The sequence below is a fragment of the Saimiri boliviensis genome, chromosome 7 (assembly GCF_048565385.1).
Source record: "Saimiri boliviensis isolate mSaiBol1 chromosome 7, mSaiBol1.pri, whole genome shotgun sequence".
NCBI classification, from domain to species: Eukaryota; Metazoa; Chordata; class Mammalia; order Primates; family Cebidae; genus Saimiri; species Saimiri boliviensis.
The window spans coordinates 54,492,907-54,518,360 of record NC_133455.1 but is presented as its reverse complement, the minus strand read 5'-3'; the positions used below and the strand labels follow the sequence as shown (position 1 = coordinate 54,518,360).

Genomic DNA, 25,454 nt, shown 5'->3' with positions numbered 1-25,454 from the left:
GTTTACATTTCATACTTTTTAATTTTTTTGAAAGCTTCAATATTTTGTGTACATTTGATGCCAGTTTGCCGAACACATTCATTCTTCTTAATTTCTTTTTTGCTTGTATCATATCTATCTTTCTTTCCTTTAATAAGCACTAAGACATTAAATATATTGTTTATAGAAACATAAAGCCAATAGATATGTCATCAATTTTCAGGCAAAATAATTGCTACATGTTTGGTGTTTATGCTATCAAATCACCAACAATTATCCATAGTCAATTTTGAACTTGAAAGATTAAGTGACATAATTAAAAGAACATTGTATTAGGAGCTCTAATTTTGAAAAGTTTACATAACTTATCCTCAAAAGGAAAGTAAACCACTATAAATTAAGCATAGTATTTATGGAAAACAGCAGGTAGACAATGGAGAAAGATCTTATGTAAGAATGAGACCAAATGACACTGTTAATGATATTTAGGATAAATCATTGCAGAGAGGGTCTAATATTAACTAATGTTTAGAGACGGGCTATACGTCAGGTACTGGGCCAAACACTTCATAGAGTATTCCATTCAGTCCTCACAACAGCCTTATGACATAGGCATTATTATTCTTCCCATTTTACAGATGGAGAAACTGCAGCTTAGAGAGGTTAAGTTACTTGCCAGTATCTCAATGCTAGAGTGTGGTAGAATACAGATTCAAACTAAGGCTATATGATTACAGAAGACATTATTCTTAACCAATAAACTACATTGCAATAATAAATACTTCTCCCGGGGTTAGGGGAAGGGAAACAGGACTCTTGATTGACTTAATTTTTATGTAGAATAGTAGGGTTTGTTTGAGGTAGTAAATTAACATTGTTGATGAATTGTAAATCAATCAGTGGCTGTGTGAAGTGCCTAGAATTATCAGAAGACAATTAAGTTGACACATGGTCTCTACTGAATTGTTTGAATAATAGAAATAAATACAAGGAACCCCATGATAGAAATATAGCAGCAGATGTCAATAAAGTAGATCATGGCTCTGGCCTCCAGCTGTTTCCTTCTTGGAGAAGTTGTCTGATTGCTGAGGACTGTCGATGCTCCTGTTGGCTTGCTCACATGGTAGCATTTCCAGAGCTGGCCAGGCCTGCAGCTGCATAGGTCAGCTCTCGGGTCTCTAGATGATTCCGCCTTCTTTGTGTGTTTCTGCTGTGCTTGCACATTTAGTTATTTGTATTTAAAGAAATATGATTCTTTCTTTTTCTAGTTATAACTCTCCAGGTATCACTGTTAAACTGTTACGGTCATTTTAATTGTTTTTGCTTTTGTGGTAGCAACGGTCAGAGAAGGTTGAAATAAAGCTGGAATTTTAACATTTTCTTTACTGGCAGAAGGCTCACTGTTTCATTATTATACATTCATTGCTCTTGAGTAATAATTGGTAGAAATGTGACCATCAATATTATTGTCTATTATTTTTGTTCATGTTTTACAGTGTCTTTATAGAGTTACATTTCATGCTTTGAACTAAAATTTATTAAAATTTTTGACACTGAGTACTTGATTAAATGTTACTGAAAATTTCATACTTTTAAATGTTTTTGAAAGTTTCAATATTTTGTGTATATTTGATGCCAATTTAATGAACACATTCTTCTTCATTTCTTTTTTTCTTGTATCGTCGCCATCTTTCTTTCCTTTAATAAACACTAAGACACTAAATATATTGTTTATACAAACATAAAGCCAATAAATACATCACTAACTTTCAGGTAAAATAATTGCTACATTTTTGTTTTTTCTGCTATCAAATCACCCACAGTTATCCATAGCCAATTTTGAACTTGAAAGATTAAGTGGCATAATTAGAAGAGCATTGTGTTAGGAGCTCTAATTTTGAATTAAATTGTACAATAGTTTAAGCATAAATCATTTAAACTCTCTGTAGTTCAATCTCTGTATCTGTAAAAAATGAAATGAGGATAAAGTAACTTACAAAACTTTTCTAAGAGTAACATTTTATCTCCTCCCTTTCTCTTTTCTTCCTGATTTTGTCCCATCGGTTATCCCATTTCTCATATTGTCAGTGTCTTTATCCCCAATGGATCACTGGACCAGGATATTTCAGCTTTTTCACCAGTGACACTTATAACCGATAACTCTGTTTTGGGCATAGGGATGGGACCTGTTGTGAGCAGCATAGGATATTTGGCAGTACGCCTACCTCTATCCACCAAGAACCAGTGGCAAAATCAAACACAGCTGAGAAATGCTGCTTTAGAATCAGCTTCCAATAATATTTTGGTCTTTACTAATTTAAATCATAATAACAACAACAATAATCATTTTCTTCCCCATATTTCAATTGTTCCTTATTTCCTATTTCACAGAGACATTTCTTGAAAATGTAGTTTGTGTTCATGGTCACTGTATCAAGTTTTGCATTTGCTTTACTTTTCGTGATCTCTGACTTTTGGAAAAATTTGACTTTGGGAATATTCCAGTATTTACTAGCAAAATGACTTTAGCAAGTCAATTAATATGTAAGTCTCATTTTCTTCCTCTTTAAAATGAGGATAATAATGTAAACAAACATGTAGAATTTTTGTGAAGATTAAAAGAGACATTGGATATAAACTGTATGTCAGTAGAGGGACTAGTATAGTTGGTGTTCAACATTTATTATTCACTATTATTATAATATGAAAGTATCTGATATTTTCATATAAAATTAATAAAATTAAGAATTAATAGTAGAATAGAAGAAGCAGTGATTATTTCTCCATAGATGGGAAAAGTAACATTTCAAACATGTCTTGAAGCCCAGGCACGGTGGCTCATACCTGTAATCCAAGCACTTTGAGAGGCTGAGGCAGGCCAATCACTTGAGATCAGGAGTTTGAGACCAGCCTGGCTAACATGATGAAACCCCATCGCTACTAAAAATATATAAATTAGCCAGGCTTGGTGGGAAAAACCTGTCATCCCAGCTACTCAGGAGGCTAAGGCATGAGAATCACTTGAACCTGGGCGGTGGAGGTTGCAGTGAACCAAGATGGTACCATTGTACTCCAGCCTAGGGGATAGACCAAGAATCTGTCTTAAAAAAAAAAAAAAAAAAAAAAGAATTTGATTTAGTCAAGTAAATATGGAAAAAAAGAGTATTTCATATGGAATAGCATTTACCAGGCTTTGGAATAGGGTGTTGTGTTTATAAACCTACAGATTACTCACCAATCTTAGGATATAGGATGCAAGCAAGAGAAAGTAGGCTAATTTAAGGTAGTGAGAAGATGGGCATTAAATGCATTGTAAAGAGTTAGGATTTATTCTGTACAGAATGGAAGAAGTATGCTAAATATCAAAGTGATATGACTAAGTTCATATTGTGAAAGCTGACAACAACAACAAAAAACATATAAAGAGCCAGTAAATGGGAAGCGTTTTCAAAATGCCAATGAGGAGAGTGTGAAAGAGCAAAGTTCTGACTAAAGTTTGAAGCTCAAGAGCAATGGAAGAGGTACAAGTCCTGTAAAAGAAGCTATAGATGTTTGGATTAAGTTACTATTTATCAACAATCCGAAAATTCTTTGTCTTAAAAGATAAATACATTTTCTTCACACACACAAAAATGTACAGTTTAGTTGGAAGTGCTAATTAGTGTGAACTTAGTAGCAAGTAGTAGTTAAAACTAAGGATTATTCCTAACACTTTTTGAGTACCTACCACGTGTTGAAAGCTATACCCAAGCTATGATTCCAATCAAACAGCTGTAGCAACTGATCTCAGAAGGATGCTAGGGTGGAGTTGGAATTCCAGTCTAGGTCTATTTCACTTCCCAGCCTGCCACTTCCTGCTCATCCAGTCCAGCTAGCATGATGTAATCAGATATCACGGAACCAATGTGATGTTCAGGGGAAAGTCCCTATCATCCAGCTTCCTTCAGAAGGACAGAGAACAGGAGAATTAATATCGTGCTTGGGCAAGACTATAAATGTATGCTGTCGTCCATGCCAAGTGAATGGCAAACTCTTTCTGATCTTCCTTTTTGACGGGGATGAATGCATTCAACAAATTAATGACTGCATCCCACTCTGACCACTTGCCTAATATAACATGTACTATTTGAATTTGACAATGCCCAGTAGTGAAATTTGGTTATTCACTTCCCTGTCCTTACTCTCCAAGTCTCCCTCTCTGATGTTTCCTCACAACAATGTATAGACAACCAATAGTCAAAATCATGTTATTCTTCTGTCTTTGTGGATACTGAGTCACGTAATAGAAAAACAAAGGAAATAATAAATCCTAACTAGGAGCACTGAACTAATCTTTGACAAATTTCACTTGGAACTCTTTCTTCTCTAAATCCCACTGTTACTTCATTTTTGCTTTAAGAATTGTTTTCCTTTGGGTTACTAGTCCCTGGGACCAATAGAGAAATTAAGTATCTGTGGTAGAGTTCATTAATTGGTTACATGGCAGGACTTCCCCAATGCAAACCATAGAATTATTTGTTAAAATGTGTTGCAATTCTGCCTGGAAAAAAGTTACCAGATGAAAGAGTCATGTAAAAATGGAACATTTCCCCAGTATAACAGCATGATGCTATCTCCATAAATGAAAAGCAAAAACAAATGAATTAAAACTATGGGCTATCTCTTCTTTTTGCTGTATTTGATATTGTATAGACTTCTTTGTAAAACTGAAAACTTGGGGTGGGCAGGTTCACAATTTTTCATAATAAAATGTGACCAAGCAAATTTTATATACAATCAAAATGGCATTGCACTAGTTAAGGTCATGCTAACTTCTATAACAGATAAACCCTAGGTCTCAGTGGCTTAACACAATAGAAATTTATTCTTCACTTTTTAAATGGTCCCAAATAGTTAGGGGTTAACAAACTCTGACCCATAGGCGAAATCTGGCCTGGTGCTCATTTTCCTAAATAAAATCTTGTTAGAACCCAGCCCTGACACTGGTTTATGTGTTGCCTGTGGCTGCTTATATCCTGTAATGGCAGAGATCAGGATTCACAATAGAAAAGACATGGACTGCAAAGACTAAAATATTTACTATCTGGCCATTTATAGAAAATGGTTGCTGACACATAGATATAGTAACAAAGAAACCAGGTTCTCTCCAGCTTATAGTGTCATCATCTCACCTCTAGCCAGCCATCAGTGAAATAGAGAAAATGGAGAATTGCCTAAGAGGCTTGAGAATTCCACATATCACTTTCATTCTATTCCATTGGTCAGAACTCAATCAGATGATAATACCTAATTGCAAAAGAGACTAGGAAATATAGTGTAACTGTGTACCCAGAAATTAAGGGAGATAGTTTGGTAAACTATTAGCCAGTGTTTAGTTAGTTAGCCAGAAACCGGCTAAGTAGCCACATGTTCAAGATTAAACAAAAACTCACCTTTTAAAAAAATAGCCTAAGGTGCTCAGATTGTCAATAAGTTGTCCAGAATTACAGGGATACATCTTTAAAAGCAAAACACTGAATAAGATAAGAACCATGATGATTCTTAAGTTACTAAATAAAGATTTTGCAATTAACACAGCTGTTAAAAGTAGACCAGGTCCATGTATACACAAATATCATATAAAAAGCTCACTATGGTCTTCAGACTCCTCTGGCTGTTTCCGACCTCGGGATCTTTCTGGCTATTTTTAATTTCTCCTCTTCCATCCTGCTTATCCAGTCTCATATCCTGGAAGCAGGTCTCTCTCTTGGTCCTGGACCCTTGCTTCTACTTGCTTTGGTACTTTGTTGTTAGTGTTCTTTTCTTGCTGGACCTGGAAACTCTCCATCAGAGTTGGGAACCAGAAAGGCCAAGACAATGTGAGATCTAAATTCTAGAAGAGAAATTTAGCAAATCAGGTGAAGTCAAGTGTCTTTAAAGCAAGAAGGAGGCATTTGCAGGATTTTAGATGATGCAATAGGTGACTGCATAGTTGTGTAAGGGAATGTCCTCTCTTTCGGCTTGGAGATACTGTGAAACTGCTGTCAGCTCATTGCAAATTGGTTCCAAGGGGCACTGAGTGGGAATGTATGACTGGGTGATTGGAAAACTCAGCATCAAAAGAAGAAAATCATATTACAGTCCTTTCAGAGCATGGTAAGCACATATAAAGAATATTATAGAAAGCAACCTCTTCAAATGCAAGATGAATTTCTAAGGTAATTTGTCTGTAGATTTAGTTGTGATATAAGACTGTCTCCAGGTTTCTCCTTCTCTTTAACAGGGTTCACTGTTTAGCTTCAGCTTGGATCAAGTAAAATTGTTACTTTTTAGACTCTTAAAAATATACAGATTATATATTTCCCTTTATTGTCCCTGAATGCTCACATCTTTCATATGATCTTGCTGTGTCTTTTTTGGACAATTTATTGAATTTCTACGGAGTGATATTTTTGCCAGAACTTTTTATGTTATTATTTTGACCCATATATTATTTGGATTCTGTTTCACATTTCTTTTCTTTTCAAACCATCTACTTTTTATAGCTGTTTCTTCCTTCCTTTGGCTGGCTTTTTGATATCCACACTTGTGTGTTGCCTTCGTCCATTACAAGGTTTATTATTATCTCCAACAATATGTTCTCAGCTATTTTCTATGGATTCCAGCTAGACCTATTGTATTATACAAAAAGACTGCATTTCAGTAAATGTAAAACCTTTCAGTTACCACTTCCAGATCTGCACTGTGGTCCCTAGGTAACTTTCCTTGTCTTTGTTAATCAGTGTGTGTGTGTGTGTGTGTGTGTGTGTGTGTGTGTGTATGTGTGTGTGTGTGTTTATCTTATAGGCATTATGGAAAATATGCTTAGAAAAACTAGGATTCTTTTTAGGATTTATATTCATTTTTGCAATTTTAAATTCCTGTTTAATATGACCTAGAAGTCACAAATGATTATAATGAAGATTTTCAACTATCATGGCTTTTATTATAGGTTTGGATATAATTGTTTTATTTAGAACAGGTTTCTACTCTCTAATTGTGACAATTAAAAATATATGCAGACAATGCCAATGCCAAACGTCTCATAAAGAGTAGAGGACCTTGCCCCAGTTTACAACTAGTTTAGACCCTGTCTTGTTTGATAAAAAGATTTAGAAGAATTAAAAAAATACATAATATATAAGATTACAAAACATATGCAAATAAAATGGGATTATAAGAAGAAAAGAACACTAAAAATGGATAAAACTAGAGAAAAGGCCAATACATACAAATTTTGCTTTGGAATTGTGTACAATGGCTAGGGAGTCCTCTACACACTTGGATCTGAGCTGCTGAGCTGTGGATACATTAAGATTAAGTGAGTGATGTTGCTTTAATCAGTGCATTTGTGCTGCCATGATGAAATACTATAGACTGGGTAATTTATGAACCAGAGAAATTTATTTCATGCAGTTCTGGATGCTGGAATGTCTAAGATGAAGGTGATGGCACCTATGGTGTCTAGTAAGGTCTAACTCTCTGTTTCCAAAATGGCACCTTGTTTCTCCATTGTCCACAGGGGAGAAACGCAATGTCTTCACACAGCAGAAGACCAAAAGAGTGAACCCACTCTTTCAAGCCCTTTTACAGGGGCCTTATTCCCATTCATGAGGGCTCCATTCTCATAACTCAGTCACCACTTGAAGGCCCAACTTCTCAAATCTAACACATTGGTGATTAAGTTTCAGCACATGAATTTGAAGGACCACATTCAGACCATAGCAATGCCCAAAGCATAAGCTAATATTTGCTCAGGAGATTCTCAACTTTACCTATTTCTAGGGGTGCAATAGATTTTTTCTCATAGAGATGATACATCTCAGTAACATTTTTATTGCAGATTTTAGCTATTGCTTTCTCCCCTTGTTTCTCTATTCTATATGGATTTATTTTAAATTTGTATTTTAATGGTTCTATTAAATATTTTTTCATTGGGCAGAATGAAAAAATGTGTTCAAAATTTTTCACAATAAAATGTGACCAAGCAAATTTTATATACAATCAAAATGGCATTGCACTAGTTAAGTTAATGCTAACTTCTATAACAGATAAACCCTAGGTCTCAGTGGCATGTGCATAGATCATAGGTAGGTATATAGACACATATACCTACCTATTATAAGTAGGTGTATAGACACATATACCTACCTATGATCCATGTACATGCTTAATCATCATGTAATCTAAATATATAAAGTATACGTTGCATACAACATTACAGCAGCAGTAGTTAATATGAAATGACTAAACTTCTAGTCAGATGACCTGAATTGGAGTTCTTTACTCCAACTGTATAATCTTGCATGTTATTACTCAATTTTCTTGACTTTAGGATTAGGACAAGAATAGCAACCTCACCTAACTCTAGTCAGAAATAAAAGCATAGTGTTATAGAATCATAATAACGTTAAGCCATTACCTGTCTTTTTTGGAAGCAGATGAGACCTACAAACATATAATTTGTAGCACAGGCTATTCTTTTTTAAGAATATCAATAATCATAGACTAAGAAACATTTACATATAGTTTATATAAATATGCATATGTGTGTGTATATATATATGTATATATATGTGATATTAAATAGATCCTGGCTCCATCTACTTTAATAAAATGAATCTTGTGGAATACAAATACAATTCCCAAATTCAGGCAGTCTTGTTTTGAAGAAAAACAATCTTAGTAGTGATTTATGAGTTAGAGCTCAGATGTGTTTGTGCTTAGATTCAGGCTCAATGCAGTCTGGCACTGTCTTTAGAAGAGAGGGCCACTTGCTCTTAGACTTTGACTAAGAACCTATAACATCCTAATACTGAATGACTTTATTTCAGGTTTTTTGCTGCAGCACTTAAAAGAACCCAAGTACTTTATTTATTTTATTGGTGGAAGAAGCATATCTACAAATCACTTTGCTTTGCTTCACCATTATTGAATGATTTTTCATCCTATATTTAAGTAAATTTTAAAAAATAATGTAGAATAGATAGAAATTTTCTCATCCATTGAAGTTTTATATATTAGTTGATATCTCTTAGAGGTTTGCTATTTTTCATTTTGTCATTAGGTTTGATGAAGCTAATTCTTCAAACATTAAATATACAAAAATACTAGCTTTAAAATGCAGTGTACTCCAAAAAGCGCATAAGGATTACTGACCTTTGAGCCCGTTCCCCAATTCTGGTTAAATGAAGATTGGGGAGGAAAGGGATAGATTTGTGTAGCTGAAGAGATAAGCACCAAAAATACATCCAATACTAAATGATAGAGTTCCTGTAATGTCAGACCCTCTTCCATTAAAATCTAGTAATAGAGATTCAGATTTCGCATTTACTGCTTTAGGTATGAAATCTCAGATAATCCACTGTCAGAAAGTTAATTCCCTGAAAGTTAATCCATTTTGTCTTTGCTTAATGAATGAACCCAAGATATTTAGAAATAGTGAGGGTGACATATACAGGAAGATAATTCTAACAGAAAAATCTCTTGAAGAATGAATAAGAAAATGTTGGATGAAGAAATGAGTTATCACAGAGGATGACCAACTGTACTGGTTATCTTCAGACTGTCCTGAATTTAGTGCTCAAAGTCTCTTGTTTCAGAAATTCTTCAATCCCGGGCAAACTGGAATGGCTGATTATCAAATTATGAGTCAAATTTCCTTGATTTTCTCTTTGATTTCATTCTAGTTTTATATAATAGTCTTATAATTAGTTCTAATTTTATAGTAGTTGGAGATTTTATATTTGTCAATTTAAAAATATATCATTGTCTTGATTAATTAAGGATTCATTGTTACATGCTGTCAGTTATCTATTTCAGATTTAATGGGATATGTCCTTTCTTTAACAGGAATTATTCAAATTAGAAGTAGCTTCTTTGGAAGTTTTAGTTATCCAAAGAATGATTTTTGCGATGAGGTTCAAATATGTACATTTGCTCTTCATTCCTTATCCCTACCATTTTTAACCATTGTTGGCAATGAAAATAATGCACTTGCCTTTTATGAAAAAGGCTTTGATTTGTCAATAAAACAAACATGTCTTAGTTCCATGAATTCATCATCAGGCAATTTCCAACCTAAATCTTATGGACCCTGAGTTGAAAATAGTGATATCTTGAGGTACTGAAGTGAATTTGTTTTTTCTATACCTTCAGAGACTACATACAGAGATCAAGACTTTCATTTCACTTCAGCAGTATGCTTCTCCTCTGTAAGACAGACAGGATGTGGTCTAGGAGAAAGTCCACACTTTAACAATAGGCCATTGACAGAATGTTTGGGGAATACAAAGAGGAAGAGAGCATCTGTCTACACCCAAAATTATCAGAGGCATTTCTGTGTGTGATAATCTTCGATTTCAAAAATATGTTTTTTAAGGTCACCCGTTTTCCTTCTCTGTTTTTATTGGCTGAGGAAATTTGCCTCAAGATAACAAAACATTTTAAATGCAGGGAAGGAATTGCATCACATTTTGTCTAGTTATCCCAGGCAGAAAATGAATTCTCTCAGACACTAAACATATTTTGTTTAGCTCTTATATATGGTCTATGTGAATCAAGCTGAGAAAATGAAAAGAAGGGTGGGAAGATGAAATCCAACTGAAAGTAAAGGTGCAGAGGATTCAACAGGCAAGAATTCCTTCCAGGAAAAATAAATGGAGAGTGCCCCAGTTGCTGACTTTATCTACAATTAATTCTGCATAATATTTTCTCATTTATTCTGCATGAGCAAAGATGCTATGCAGAGTATAGGCATCACAAACACCACTATTTTTCCTTCTTTTCTGTAACCTTGATCAAATGGTAGTTAAATTTTGATTAAATTTTATATTTCAAGGACTTACAAGGAAATCTCTGATGCCTTAGTCCTGTGTTTATTGTCTGCATCTCTAGATTGTCTTGGTTTTCAGGGGAAAGATCCCATATATAGCACCCTATCGCAATGTTGACCTGTGTGAACATCCAGCTGGTGCAGCTGCCATAAAGCTGACAGGACAGTTAGAATCTGAGTCCAATGTCTGCCTTGTCTTTTACTTTCTTCTTTTGAATGCTGTTGTGTAAACCTTTTGTTCTCATGTCTTGCCACCTGGATTCTCTTGTGGATGTGTTGCTACTCTCGCCAAAAGACTTGGCAGAGGGTGCTTCCTATTATACAGCAGACTTTTATTTACAGAACATCTATAAAACCACAACATGAATAGTCAGAATATAAAAGACGGCCTTCTAATGAACATAGTAAAACTTCAGAGCACATTCTTTAGCCAGGAGAAAGTGCCACAAAGATGTGATTTAGGATGAGTAAGACATAACTCAAGGTGTGGGTCTTTTAGTTTCCACCAGAAAACAACACTTGGATTTCCTGGCAATGTATTTATGTAATGACTGTGGTTTCTTTTTGTAAACTGTGTCTCAGACAGGGAGGAAGGATGAACCAACTGGATTGTGTAACTTTATAAATAGAAACAGTCATGTTAAAATAACAAGACTGCTCTGGGTTAAGGCAATGAATTTTGCTACTAGCTATAAAGGTAGGCCACTGAATGAATGTAAGATCCATCCTGCAGAGTAACTTCTAAGGCTTGCCCAAAAACTGCTTAATGGGAAAAATCCATGAGAACTTCTTGCTCCCCTTCTATTGTATTTCAAGTGTTTTACTCCAAATAAATCAAAACCATTTCTCTGCTGGATATAGTCAAGTTGGAGACACTCAGCAACTTTGTCCTCCACTACAAATATTGAATGATGTACTTATATCATTTTTAATGCAGCACATAGTTTACTAAACTTTGGAACAGTTCATCCATCCTAGCAGTGGCATACAGGATAAGAAGGTACCTGTCTTATTATCTGTTGAACAAGATATATGCTACCTTTGCCATAGGATCTGGAAAACTAAATGATTTAAATTTCATTATTACTCTTTATTTTTGGATGAACAAACCCAGGTGAAAGAAAAGAAATCTCCTTAGTGAGGACAAAAAAAATCAGTATTTTCGGTGTGATTCCATGCAATTTGATATGTACTTATATGCTGTGTTTACAAGTCAGCCAAGGTTTATAGATCATAGCTTTTGAGTCTTTGGGGGATTATTGCAGAATAGTGAGGTTTTCTTTTATTTTGGTGGTTAATCCTTCATAGACATGGTTAGGAAACTAATCTTCCTGAGCATAGCCATAATCTTGGAAATCATTCAAGATTTCGGCAAGAAAATTAAAATTAAATTTCATTTAAACTCTTTAATTGAGTTTATTTAAAATTTCTTTAATGAGAGGCTAATTTGATTAGTGTGTATATCTCTTAAGTTTCCCTAACACAATGTCTTGCATGTAGTAGTGGCTTAAACATATGTGTTGAAAAAAAAATTATTTTTATGATTGTATTGCTTTGATTCATGATTTGCCTCATGTCTATATTTCAAAAAGAGCCATCCTAGAGCCTGTTCATGATTTATTGGATAGAAATGCCAGCTATGCTATTTCTGTACAGGTCAAGTATCCCTAAACCAAAATTTCAAAATCTGAAATTCTCCAAAATCTGAAATAGTTTGGGTGCTAACATGACACTGCAAGTGGAAAATTCCATACCTGATTTCAGATGATGCGTTGTACTCAAAACACAGACAAAACTTTGTTTCATGCACAAAATTATTTATTGTAAAAATTACCTTTAGGCTAAATGTACAGAGTGTATATGAAACATAAATAAATTTCTTGTTTAGACTTGGTTTCCATCCCAAAGCTACCCAATTATGTATATGCAAAGATTCTAAAATCTGAAAAGAACATTCAAAATTAGAAGCACTTCAGGTCCCAAGAATTTTGGATAAGAACTCCTCAGCCCGAATCAGTGGTTCGAAGTCCAAACCTTAAAAATTTCGGCCTTAGCAGCGTATACTAAGTCTACCGTGAGCAATGCTACCCCAATCCAGTGGTGGCCACATGTGTCTCCAAACCTATTTCATCAAACTTAGACTTTTAAACTTGGAAGACAGAGTGGATGATCTTCTAACCCAAGTATCTCCTTTTTTTTACATGATTAAAATTAAGACTCAGTAAATTGAAGTGGATTGTCTCAAAGCCATGGCATTTTAAAAAGTGGATATAAAATTCTATGCCCATGTCCTAAGGGTCCCATTTGTTGATAACTATTGCTCAGGTTACCCTAAAAAACCTGCTTAGAAAAATAAATATGACTTTAACATAAAATTCAAGACTCATACTCTTATGGAAAGCCAGCAATAGCCTTGTGCTAGAGAAGGAGGTAGAACATGTTTGAGTCATCTCCAACACTTACAAGTGTTTTTGGCATTCTTTGATTTCCTCGTCAGAACGTAACTGGTGAAATTCTTCTATTCAATAGCAATATCCAAACTCTATTGCCAGGGCATGTTTATGGATGTTAATAGAGTTTTCCTTGTCGAGGGTGATGTATGATAGGATCTTCCTCTAAGTAATCGTAAGTCCATTGTAGTAGAGTAAATCAGCCAAGTGCATTGTAATTTATATGTTTTACTTACAGGGATTTCAGACAGGATTTCACTTCTCAGATGTGAAAGAGAATATAACTCAGTATTTTCTGTAACATATCTCTTCTTGCTTTCAAATCTCCTTCCCTGTTGGTAGTGGTTGCAATGGAGGTGGTTATTAAGGGGGAAACCTAAGCCTAAATTAGACGATTTTCTTTTAGTTTGAGAAAGCCTCATTAGAATAAAAGATTAGCAAATTTCAAGGTCAACTTTTTTTCAGTGCCATTTTCCCCCTTTCTGTGTAGATTCTCTCTTTCTCATTTTTAAAAAGACATCTTCAGATGAACGGATACAGTGTGTGTAGGGAAGTTTTTGTGTCCTCAGGGTAATGGTGGATGGAGGGAGAAAAACTCTCTGGTTTTCTTGCTACCCTCTGGGTCCTTGCTGGTTTCTGCCAAGTTGTCCCCATCCAGCCTGGTCATGGGACATATTGTGCTGTGAGACTTGGGATTTGAGTACTGTGTGGACACCCTCTGCTGGTAACCATTTTTCATATTCTGCATCTGTACTGATGCCAGCTCTCTTGGAATATTAGTCCTCAGAGCATTCCTGCATACCACCACTGGGACACATAGAAACTTCTGGATTGTACATATCAGATACACTGTCTCAAGCCATATCTACTTAATTGTGTCTTACCATTTTTCTTCTACTGTGGCTATTTTATATTGACAAGGAGCACCCCTGCTGATCCCCCCAGCTATCAAATGGGAAGTGGAACATAAATTCTTTCAGTTTTCACCCTGGTCTTTAACCTATCTTGAAATTTTTTAATATAACTGTTGATCCTGATCCTGTTCCCAAGGGTATGGAAGCACCTGATTCTTTCTCAGAGATTCAAATTGTATCTTATCTTTAGACATACTCCATTCTCAATCCCCTTGCTTTGTTCCTATTTGAACCTTTATTTATCCTGACTATCACAGGTTCTCTGTAGTATATCTTGTACTCTATGAATTGTGGTTAATAGTGCCACTATGTGCTGAGTTAGCCAATATATTTTATTTGATAGATAAAGAAAATTTTAATTTGGAATTTGGAAATTAAATTTTGAATTTGGACAACACTTTTGTGCTCAATGAAACCTAACTTTTGAGACTATTTTGTCGCAATGAACTTAAAAATATTTTCAATAATGTTAAACAAGCAATTATTTGTTATAGATTGAATTCTGTCTTCTTGTAATAATAAATGTCATTATTTCAATGAATAGGGAAACTTTAAATCAACTAAGAAACAGGAACTAAAACATGCTATGTTATTATCAAAAATGCATACTCCCTGCTACTTAAGTATCATGAATTTATATATTATGATATGGTAAAATTCATAACTAATTGTAATTTTTCCTAAAATGTTTAAAGCATTCTCTAATACCAGCTTCAATGTCTATATTACTGTAACTTCATGAAAGACCACTAACAATAATGGCTATCATTTCTTAATATTAAGTAGTACTTGCCAAACACTTTTAGAGGTGCCTTAAATGCATTCTCATTTTTCCTTCATGTGTATTGCCGTTATCTTCACTTTTTAGATAAGGAACTAAAGCATAAAAGAGCTAAGAAACATGAGAAAGATGACCTAGCTACTGCCTATTTTGTAATTCCCATGGACTTAGCTTGGAGGAGTAAGAACTGTGACTACAATAGCAGAAATTGAATAACAGCTTCATTTAGGAAATCCGAATAAAGGTATGAATAAAATGATGACCCTTGGGGAAAAAAGGCAGTTTTTGAGCGTAGGGATAGATGTGGCCTGTTCATCATAAAGTTCATGTGTGGTAATAGATAACTGGTTTTAAAAACTCTAAAAATTCTGTTATACTGCCTGGGCACAGTGGCTTATGCCTGTAATCCTAGCGCTTTGGGAGGCTGAGTCAGGTGGATCACCTGAGATTAGGAGTTTGAGACCAACCTGGCCAGCATGGCAAAATCCCATCTCTACTAAAAATATCATTTTCAGCAAACTGACACAAGAACAAAAAATCAAACACTGCCCATTCTCACTCATAGGTGGGTGTTGAACAATGAGAACACATGGAAACAGTGAGGGAAGTATCACACACTGGGGTCTATGGGGGGGAAATTGGGGAGGAACAGCGGGGGGCGGGGAGTTGGGGAGGGATATCATGGGGATAAATGCCAGATATAGGTGATGGGGAGGAAGGCAGCAAACCACACTGCCATGTGTGTACCTATGCAACCATCTTACATGTTCTTCACATGTACCCCCAAACCTAAAGTGCAAGTAAAAAAAAAAAAATAGACCTTCTGGACAAAGGCCCTGCATTGATTCATGGAATAGCTAACAGTTGGTCATGTGGTCAGGGACAGTGCTACAGTTTTTAAAAAGGCCATATATAATTAGTCTGATGTATTAGAATGTATATATGTACAATTGAAACTAAAAAAAAAGATAGATAGGGTTGATGGATATTCCAATTACCCTGATTTGATTGTATGAATGTATTGAATTCTTACATGTGCCCCTAAGATAGTTACATCTAACCTGTATCAATAAATAAGATGGGAGAATTTAAAAAATACAAAAATTGGCCAGGAACGGTCACTCATGCCTGTAATTCCAGCACTTTGGAGGCTGAGGTGGGTGGATCAATCTTGTCTCTACTAAAAATATAAAAATTAGCTGGGTGCCATGGTAGGAATCTGTAATGCCAGCTTCTTGGGAGGCTGAGGCAGGAGAATTGCTTGAACCTGGGAGGTGGAGGTTGCAGTGAGCTGAGATTGCACCACTGCACTCTAGCCTGGGTGACAGAGCAAGACTCCATCTCTCTCTCTCTCTCTCTCTCTCTCTCTCTCTATATATATATATATATATATATATATATATATATATATATATACATACACATACATACAGAGCAAGACTCCATCTCTCTCTCTCTCTCTCTATATATATATATATACACACACACACACAAATATATATTATATACAAAAAATTGTGTGTGTGTGTGTGTGTGTCTGTGTGTGTGTCTGTGTGTGTGTATACAAAAATTAGCCAAGCATAGTGGCACACTCCTATAATCCCAGCTACTTGGGAGGGAGGCTGAGGTGAATCACTTGAACCCCAGAGGTGAAGGTTGTAGTGTGCTGAGATTGCGCCACTGCACTCCAACCTGGGCAACAGAGTGAGAGTCCCTCTCAATCAATCAATCAATCAATTCTGTTATACTTATGAAGAATAACAGTACGTGTGTGTTACAAGTTTGTGAAAACAGCCTAGTAAAATATTTTAAAATTGTTATTGATGTATAATATACACATACCAATAAAGTACACATATGAGTATGTTTCATGAATTTTTAAAAAATGAATACATTTTTCCAGCTAATAGTTAAAATTACAATTTAGATTGCTTTTTCTCGTGGATATATATTATTCCAGTATGTGAATTCTCTCACAATTTATTTTTTATTCTGTTTTTAATATGGACATTTGGATAGTTTATAGCTTGAGGATTTTTGAATAATGCCACTGTGAACATTCCTGTACATGTCTTTTTGTGAACATAAGCAATAATGTCTGTTGGGTAGATCCCTAGGGGTGAAACTTCTAGGTAATAGGCAAGACTATTACTCAGCTTTGGTGAGTATGATTACTGCCACCATTTCTAAAGTGGTTGTACCAGACTGCTTTCTTACCAACCTGAATGCAAATTTGGTTGCTCCACATCTCTACCCCCAGGTATCACCATTGCTATGAGGCCACAGATCCTTAGCATTTTCAGTTTAGTGGGATTTTGTTGTAGTTTTAAGTTTCAATATCCTTATAACTAATGGAATTGATCATCCTTTCTGTGTTTAACTGGCCATTTGGACATCCTACATTGCAGAGTGTTCATTCATGTTTTCTGCCCGTTTTTCTAATAGTAGTGAGCCTCTTTCCTTAATGGTTGATAGAAATTTTTTTCAATATCTTCTGCATATGAATACTTTGTCAGATATGCACTTTGTGAATATCTTTTCCCACTCCATGGGTTGTGTTTTCCCTTCCTTAACAATGTCTTTTGGGAAACAAAAATTCTTAATTTTAATATAATCCAATTATCTTGCTTAAGAAACTCTGCAGTTCAAAAGTTATAAAACTATTCTTTGCAAAAAGCACTATTTGAGGTAAAAATTCAGTGTATGCAATACATTTGACAGTTACATTTTAATATACCTAATAAAACAGGCAGAATTGGTCATTGTACAGAATAGAGATAATCTTATCTATTTTTTAAAAAATTAATGTCAGATTTTATCTCAGATGATTTCTGAATGCAGTAAAACTTCTCACTCTAACATGTGTACACAATTTACATTCAGTTTGACAGACTTGTAAAAATCAGGAGTTAGTATCTCGTAAGGTATAAATTTTTCTTAAACTGAGGTAAAAATCATCTCTATGTTACTTCCACTTACTGGTTCTAGTTTACAAATATAGTCTTTTGTTCACTTATCTATTCAACACATACTGTATGAACTCTATGACTTCTAAGTCTTGGAAAGGTTCCAGGGATAATTAAGGAACTTAGAGTTGACTTGGGAAGCAGTCTGTTAATAAGTGTACATTTTTCAGAGCTCATAGTCATACTAGTTGGTAGGAAAATGAAGAAGCCTCACCTTTTTGTCCTCTTCTTTGAGTAAAAACTTTCAACGATTCCACACATTATGTAAATTTCAGACCTTTTATCATCATGATTATTCATTTTCAGACATAGCCTAATTAGTCACTGACATAGTTAACATTAAAATTAAAAATTAATACAAAGCAATAACCCACGTGATGTTTTATCAGCAAGGAGACTGTGGTTCCATTAGTTTCTAGAACTGGAAGGCAGCCTGTTTTTGTTGATTAAACCTAGAGCAGCCATATCATATTTTTGGCAGTGCCTTATACTGTATTTACATACTAAATTTGAATTTGATTCTATCTGCGTAAATCCCCAAAATTGCACTCACGATTATTATCAAGCAAGTGTCTTCCAATGTTTTCAGCTAATTTATGAATGTACAAAACTTACTGATCATTATTAACCTTGTTTCTAAGAAAATTTTATGATACAGGACTATGTTTTGTTTTTGATGCAAAGGTAACTGAAGAAGGTAGGATATAAAGCTATATATATGATCATGATAAGTCAATCTGTGTGTGTGTGTGTGTGTGTGTGTGTGTGTGTGTGTGTGTGTTAAAATATTTAGAAATAAATGCACCAGAATATTCGTGGCACTTATCCTAGATGACAACATATCCTTTTAAATCAATTTATGCTAATTTCAAGTTCATTTCCTTATCAATCATACCACCTCTCTCTACAATCTTTTCTAAATCTTTAAATGGGATTGGATACCATCTAAATATTTTAAGTCTAAGCATTTATTCCTTAGAAATGCTGGCTAACATCCTTTTGCATGTCTTATAAAAAGTTCAGGTGAGGAATGATCTTTTAATCAACATTTTAAAATTATAATTGTTTAAATATTTGTACAGTTATCCAACTATTCCCTTGTACAGCCTAAATTTCAATGTTTTTGCCAAAAATAGTAAAAATCATAATCAAATATGGTCTGAAATTGAAATTCTAAGTCTTTGTTTTCTTGGCTTTCAACTTAACACTTACAAAATGAAAGAGCGTCAGTTTGACAGAATCTATTCTTAGTGAATCCGTGATACCTCTAAAGAGTATTATATTATTTTTCTATTTTCTCAAAATATCTCTGTTTCATGATATTGTGATATATTATAAGAATTCTATAATACTTTGCAGTTCCTTCCATCAAGGTGGGTTACAGAAGTGTATTCACTTCCATCTTGAATCTGGACTGGCCTTGGAATTTACTTTGAGCGATAGAATACAGTGGAACAGATAGTGTGAGAATTCTGAGCCCAGACTCAAGAGGCCCAGAGCTCTCCCTCTTGCTGCTCCTGGGAACTCTATATAAATAAGCATGAGCTAGTTCACTGGATACTGAATGGCATACGATGCAAGGCCCCAACCAACAGCTAGCTAATGCCAGACACGGATGAGTCCTTGACTGCCTGCACTTTGCAGATACATGAGTGAACCCAGCCAAACTCAGCAGAAGGACCTCCTAGCCAACCTTAGCCCAAATTGTCACCCTACAGCATCATGAGCTAAAAAGTGACTGTTATTTTAATTCTTTAAATTTTTGGTGGTGTATTTTATTTAGCGAGTGCTGAGACAGATTTGTACTGCACTTTCATAATAAATGCTATAATGTTTATTTCCATGTAAGTCTATTATTAGAATTTACCATTTATATCAGTTATAGAGTATTATTATCCTCACTTCAATATAATTTTTAAGAAATGTACTTTATCCTTGTACATATGTAATGCAGTGAAAATGATCACTATATAACTGGTAATTCTTTTTACCAATGGATGTATCTATAAGAGCTTTCATTCCCTGCTCTTTGTTCTCTTTCAGGAAAAAGTAGGGCTGGCAGCTCTTGGCGGTCTAGGAAGTAGAGTATTCTCATTATTATTTGTTCTTATGACATGTAGTTATCTAAGTGTTAGAATAAATAATGCTTTATGAAATGATAATAACAAGGTGAAAATTAAGAGGAAATACTGATAACTTGCTCACAAATTGTGTTTATTGGCTGTTGGGCCCCAAGGGGTGTTTACTAACACAGAAGGTCCGCCCAAGATTTGTTTCCTATGTTCTAATTTGTAAAAATATGCATGAGAAATAATTATATATTAGAATAAGACTCTATTTTGCTTAACTCAATCTTTGAATTTAAAATCTTAAGTCCAAAAATAATTTTAAAATGTGATATTTTAGAAAATTTTCCAGTGGAAACAGTGCCACAGAGTTTTGAAATGATGTAATCAAAAAGTGAAATAATAAAATAACATTCTTAATATTAAATTATTTTACAGTGGTTGTGAATGCTTAACATTAAAACGTTAACTTGAAAGGAGGAAAAATACAGCTAATTATCCACATTTCTAAACAATGTTTGAGTATTACGAAATGGCTTTTTAAAAACATTTTACCCAGACATTTAGAATTATGCTCTTTAAAATTTGAATGGTTTCAATTGAAAATAAACAATTATACTTTCTGAAAATAAGCTTTCCAGATCTTGACATTCTAAATTTTTAGAGATACTTTGGACAATGGAAGGCTAAGAATGATAAAATGCTAATTGTTTAGACTTCATTTAGCAGTATCAAATATCTAAAATTATTTTTATGGCTTTGCATTGAATAAATCTGTTATTTTTTATATCAAATGCATTCATTTGGCTGATCTGAAAAATGAGATGCCAGTCAAGGGAAATTCAAACCTACATATTTCTGATACATTTGGAGGGGAATTCAAGCATGAAAGTTGGAATCCAACTGTTTTACATATAAATTTTAGCCCTTTTTTTTTAATGAGGGAGTACACTTGAGTATGTTACTTAATCTCTCTGAGCTCCAGGCTCTTTGTCTCTAAAATGAAGATCATAATATGAACTTCTTAGAGTTTTTGTAAGAGTCAGACATGGTTTTTCAGTGCCTGGAATAGCATGCATCTTTAATAAATGATAACTATCATATATTCCAAGATTTTGGTTTTATTTTTTTTTAGATTATATGGTAATTGTAATATTTCTTTATTTTTAGTGTTGATGGTTGCATGGAATAAGAAGTTTTAACCTTTTAAATTATTAAAAATCTCATTAACTTAGGAAAAGTAAGACTTTTCCTAACTAAACTAAAAATGTAATGAATTCTATTTATTTCAAGTATTCAGCAATACTTATATAGATAAATATTAAAACATCATCATTTTGGTTCCTAACAGTTCCCTTTGTCTGAATTTTGGATCATTATCTGTAATTACATTTATAACATTTCTTTAACATGAAAAAAATATTTTAGAAAAAGTCTGCCTTGGGTAATCATTTCCTGAAAAGAATGATATTTTAATGTTCTTATAAAAAACTAAATATCCATATATAAAATAATGTCTGAAAACTGGGGATAATAAAAATATGCATCATATGGATTAAAATGGGTGATAAGTGAACCCCCCAAACACATTTACGTTTACAATGCCATGGAGTTTCTTATGTTTTTATGACACAAAGTTGATGAGTGTTATTGTTTTGTTTGCTCATTTGTTATCAGTATATTTGTAAGGGCACAGATCACATGAGTAAGAAGGAAATTCATTTCAAGTACCAAATGCTATCCCTGCAATTTGCCAAGAAAAAAAGTACTTTTTGCATTTGAGACAAAATACAATCCATATTTATTTCATGAGCTTAGGAATTTCAAGGGGTGACTTCTATAGGAGAGTTCCAAGGGAGTCAGGAATCTGGCCTGTGATTTTTACTTTTGGCAGTGGCTTCTGAAATAAAACACAATCAGTTATAATATTTCAAAAAGTTATCCATCATCCACAATGTAAAGTATGATATTTTAAGCTCTGGAGTATGGCTTGAAAAATTCACTGTTCGTGGGAGGTGGAAAACATGAAAAGAAAATGAAAATGGGAAACAGGGCGTTTAAGGGGAATTGGGTTCCATGTGGATGAGGAATTTGACTCAAAATACAAATGTTCCAGGAAATATTTGGTGAGGACTGTGTTGTTAATTAAGATTTCCAGAGGTTCAGCAGTACCTCAGGTTCTCAGGAGGTATAATGCATATAACCACCAACTTAAAGTTAATATCTAAAACCAGCTATTTATATACAATAGTTTAACAGAGATTTACCAGAAGAATTGGTGAGAAAACTGTTCTGTTGAAGATAAATTGGGAACTCACAGCCATATTTTATTAGACTATCTCATTGTGGTTTTTCACACTGTGGGAATTCGACTTCCAGAACTAGGGGAGTCTCTCCACTTTCATTTTAGTCTGACCACTTTTCTTCAGGGAAGGCAAAGGTTCACAAATCAAGTTTGTTCATGTTAAACCCCAGGAAGAGATTTAAAAAGAAAATCTTGCTACATAAGCATGCTTATCCATGTAACAATAACTGTTCTACCAAAAGCCCAAGCCAAACAAAATCTAACAAAGTCTCATTAGGTATTCAACTGGATATGCAATGCTTAGCTGAGAAGTTGCCTTGAATAATTCTGCTATGATTTCCTACTGAGGGAGATGCAGGGTTCTTTACCCTGACCTTAGCTCATAAACTTTTTGTGTTGACTGACTGGCATTGTGAGTTGGCAGGAAATTTCTTCTAATTTACTTTCACTGCAGTTATAAAAAGTATAGATCCTCACTCTTATTTTTAAATGAACAAGAGTATGTCATTCACAATAAAATAATTTTAGTCAGCCTACCAAAGAATCAGAAGTCAGTTTCACAACTAATTGGGATCTCTTTTCAGTCTTTTGGAGAGGGGAGGATAAAATTTCAGTGCAGTTGTAATTTCCTGTAATTCATGGACATCTTAGCATATCTTATCATATTCATAAACTTTCCTTGAGATTCAGTTAATTCCTAAGTTGCTACCTTAGATAATATATTGTAAGGCTGTGGAAACTATTATTGCACACATGTCTCAGAAACAATCTAACATTGGGCATGTCTAAGAAACAATCTAACGTGTAACTCCTACCTTAAATTACTCAGTTTTGTCTAAGAGAAATATATAGTCCTTTGAGATATGGCTTTTTGTCTCCAGGGCAAAGGTTTTATGACAGTAAGTAGTTTTTCAGCCTTAAGGAAATCAGATGTGGCTTTCTTAGAACAACAGTTTTTTGGGTGATGAAAAGACTAAATTGATCATCTTTTTGCTATGTCTTTCTAATTTTCAAGAAAGTACTTAAAATGATAAATTTGCTGTAAATCTGAATCCTGCCATCTCATAATTCTTATGTGTTTATTTTCTCCTTTTAGCACTGTCACAATTATTATTATCTTTTGTAATTAATTCCATGACAAGTTATATCTACTTCTGCTAGTAACTAAAGCACAATTAATATATTTTCCTGTATATTAAAAAGAATGTGGTTGCTCTATATGAACTGATAATGAGTTAGCCTCAAGATTTATTAAGTGGAAAAAGCAATGCACAGAACATGATAAGTAGTGTGTTTCTACTTTTGTAGCCAAACACATAAAATATATATTTGTATGTATGTGTACACATATGCAGTTATTTATGCTAAATCATCTTTGATAGGATACATGAGAAAATGGTAACAGTGATTGTCTCCAGGAAGGAAAGGGCTTCTAAGAAACTTAAGGATCAAGAGTAGAAATAGGCTTCCTTTATTTTTATATATAATATGTATATTTTATTTATATACAAAAGACATATATACACTGTATGTTTATATTTTATTTATAATTTTATAGGCTATATGCACATATATACATTATGTATACAAAAGTGAAGTATACATGAATATACACATGTATACTCTATATATATTCACTTTGTATTGTTTTGTATTGTTTAGACTTTTTATCATGTGTATTATTAAAAATTAGCAAACCTCTATTAAAATGTTGTTGAGGTTCAAATAATAACTGTTACATGCTTTTCATATTTAATTTAGAAATAGCCATCTCCAAAGTAGTGCGACACCAGAGCAGATAATTATAAGTATACAAACAATAAATGCTTACGTTTATTTTTTATTTTTGCTAAACAAGATTGCTAGATAATATTTCTTTTTGTTCAATGTTTTCTGGGTATAGGTCACAAATTGTCATTATTCAATAAATTAATACTTGGAGGTTAGAATACATTGGCATTATTTATTTAAATAAAATAGAATACTCCAATGAACTTTGACATTCATTGAATAAAGTCAGTCTTTACTGTCAAGACATTAGATGCAGATGTGAATGCTTAAAGTCAGATTTAAAATTTTAAACAGAGCTCTGTATGGTTTTAAAATTGAATGGAGAGGGTTGCAGGCAGTATCTCAGACAATTTTGAGTGGCAATGAACTTAGCATTTCAGTAATTCTTAGTCAATCTCTTTTAATTGTTCTATAAAAGGGAAATATAAAGGACTTGAATATCAAAACTATCCTTCATAGAGTGAGCAAAATTGGTCATTTTAGTCTGAATTACTTGGTTTTACTCTACAGTATTCATTTGATGTGTATCTGTCTGTGAAGACATGCAGAAGAGTCACTTAAAAGCATAACACTAGAATATTCCATTAATTCCTTTCTTCAGAGACATTTGTCCTGAGCATTCATGTGCTTCAGCTGAGAGTTCAGCTTGAAGTCATAATCATGACTGTGTCCCATATAATAGAAATAAAATTATCAAGTGGTTGCAAAATCATATAACTCTGTGGTATTTACATGGCCATCATTGATTACAGTATTTCCCAGATGAAAAAGAGGAACTTTTTATCTTTCTTCTTTTTTTTCCATTTGTGCAGATGATTATATACACCTGTCTACATGACCCTCTCTTGCTTAGCCAAACTCAACCAGAAGTTCTGTGACTTTTTGTCTATTCTCTATTATCATATAGCATCTATCATGAAGACACTATTTAATGAGTTAAATTAATGCCATTTATATTCTGGTTGAATGCTAAGAAATCTGAAATAGTTGAACTAATAAAACCAGCTTGTACATCTCTCTTAAGAGCACGCTATTTAAGCAATGTTTCAACATTGCAAGTAGAGTGTCATGTTGTATTGTGAAAAAAAGGAGAGAGAGTTAAATAGCAAATGAAATATGGCTTCTGCTGAAATCCCTGGACACTTAAATCTGCTATATAAGCAATAGGATGCATAATTTAGAGTTGCTATTACCTTCTGTCCAGATATTCACAAAAGCCTATTTGGTTTTAAATTGGCAGGGCTGGGAAGAGGGTAGATTATTTAAAAAACAGAAATCTTAGAGGAGGCTATAAAGAAATTTCCTGAAATCTTAAGTAATTTTCATGAAGCTTTACTATTCTATATTTTA

The 25,454-nt window shown here is 33.9% G+C and overlaps 1 protein-coding gene across 7 annotated transcripts in view; it reads left to right on the top strand.

Annotated features, from left to right (window-relative positions):
• Nucleotides 1–25,454, top strand: part of NAV3 (neuron navigator 3) — an 850,089-nt gene that overhangs the window by 479,415 nt on the left and 345,220 nt on the right. The window lies entirely within an intron of this gene.